The sequence below is a fragment of the Eptesicus fuscus genome, chromosome 7 (genome assembly GCF_027574615.1).
Source record: "Eptesicus fuscus isolate TK198812 chromosome 7, DD_ASM_mEF_20220401, whole genome shotgun sequence".
NCBI classification, from domain to species: domain Eukaryota; kingdom Metazoa; phylum Chordata; class Mammalia; order Chiroptera; family Vespertilionidae; genus Eptesicus; species Eptesicus fuscus.
This window is the reverse complement of record NC_072479.1, coordinates 36,860,746-36,862,913: the sequence shown is the minus strand read 5'-3', so window position 1 is coordinate 36,862,913 and position 2,168 is coordinate 36,860,746. Positions and strand designations below refer to the sequence as shown.

Here is a 2,168-nt window from a genome sequence, read left to right as displayed (position 1 = left end):
AGATGGGAAGAGATTAACCAAAGAACTTATATGCATATATGCATAGACCAAGGACACAGACAGTAGTGTGGTGAAGGCCTGGGGCTGGGTGGAGGGAAAATGTGGGAGGAAAATAATAATGTCAACAATAGCCCAGCTGGTGTGGCTCAGTGGTTGAGCATCGACCTATGACCAGAAGGCCATGGTTCAATTCCAGGCACATGGCCAGGTTGCAGGCCCGATCCCCTTTGGGGGCATGCAGGAGGCAGTGGATGGATGATTCTTCCTCATCATTTTTTATGTTTCTCCCTCTCCCTTCCTCTCTGAAATCAATAAAAAAAAATATGCTTTTTAAAATGTCAATAATAGGATTTGCTTCCAGGAGAAACCAAGATGGCGGCATAGGTAAACACCTAAACTGCTGCCTCGCACAACAATATCAAAACTACAACTAAAAGACAAAACGGACACCATCCAGAACCACAGGAAAGCTGGCTGAGTGGAAATTCTACAACTAGAAGGAAAGAGGAAAGCACATTGAGACTCAGAGGAGCTGCAAAAGGCTGAGGTACGGAGATGCACGTGTGTGGAGAAGACGGGAGGCTGACTGCACGGGCGTCTGAGTGCATGGCTGGCTTTTTAAAGCAGGAGGGAGATGGAAGCTCCCGACTGTGCTGAACTCCAGTTCCGGGTGAGTTTCTGGGAAACCAGACTCATTCGGGGAGAAACTGGACTGTCTGGCAGCGGGCGAAACTCAAGGGCAGCTTTCTTTCAGAGGTGCTTGCAGTGATTACTGAGGAACACTGAGACCCAGGGGCAGGCCTGATGGGAAGCCAAGGCTGTCTGTTCCACCCTGAGACTCTGCCCCATCCAAGCTGAGCACAGAGCCTTTTGCAAGTCTTCTCCCAAAAGGGTGTCTCCAGCACAGAAGTTCTCCCAGCAAAGACACAGCTGATCCTCACAGCCAATTGGCCTGGAGGTCAATTCCTCCCAGTGATACCAACAACAATCAAGACTTAACTACAACAAGGCTGTGCACACAGTCCACAAAGGGGTGCACCAAAAGTGTCCACCTCAGGTAACTGGGGGAGGCTGAGCCACTGGGCCATATAAGACACCTACCACACAAAGCTACTCTACCAACTCAGTGAAGCAGTGAAAATGCGGAGACAAAGAAACAGATCACAAATGAAAGAAATGGAGGAAAGCATACGACTGGATATAGAGTTCAAAACCACAGTTATAAGGATTTTCAAGAATTTCCTAGAAAAGGCTGATAAATTTAGTGAGACCCTCAAGTATATGAAAAAGGACCAACTAGAAATTAAACATACACTGACTGAAATAAAAAATATTATACAGAGACCTAAAAGCAGACTAGAGGACCACAAGAATCAAGTCAAAGATTTGAAATACAAAGAAGCAAAAAACACTCAACCAGAAAAGCAAAAAGAAAAAGGAATCCAAAAATTTGAAGATAGTGTAAGGAGCCTCTGGGAAAACCTCAAGCGTACCAACATCCGAATTATGGGGGTGCCAGAAGAAGAGAGAGAGCAAGAGACTGAAAACCTATTTGAAGAAATAATGACCGAAAACTTGCCCCACCTGGTGAAAGAAATAGACTTACAAGTCCAGGAAGCGCACAGAACCCCAAACAAAAGAAATCCAAAGAGGACCACACCAAGACACATCATAATTAAAATGCCAAGAGCAAAAGACAAAGAGAGAATATTAAAATCAGCAAGAGAAAAACAAGGGAGCACCCAAAGGATTGTCAGCTGATTTCTCAACAGAAACTATGCAGGCCTGATGGGAGTGGCAAGAAATATTCAAAGTGATGAATAGCAAGAACCTGCAACCAAGATTACTCTACCCAGCAAAGCTATCATTCAGAATTGAAGGGCAGATAAAGAGTTTCACAGATAAGAAAAAGCTAAAGGAGTTCATCACCACCAAACCAGTATTATATGAAATGCTGAAAGGTATTCTTTAAGAAGAGGAAGAGAAGAAAAAAGTAAAGATAAAAATTATGAACAACAAATACATGTCTATCAACAAGTGAATCAAAAAATCAAGTGAATAAAAAATCTGATTAACAGAATAAACTGGTGAATATAATAGAATCAGGGGCATAGAAAGGGAGTGGACTGACAATTCTCGGGGGGAAAGGGATGTGGGGGGTGCGGGAA

The 2,168-nt window shown here is 43.7% G+C and overlaps 1 non-coding gene across 1 annotated transcript; it reads left to right on the top strand.

Moving 5' to 3' along the window:
• The first annotated feature begins 649 nt into the window (after positions 1 to 649).
• On the top strand, positions 650 to 724 carry MIR9230B (microRNA mir-9230b). Its single transcript, NR_130529.2, is given in 1 exon segment — positions 650 to 724. It is a non-coding gene; the product is annotated as a microRNA mir-9230b (primary transcript).
• The last annotated feature ends 1,444 nt before the right edge of the window (positions 725 to 2,168 follow it).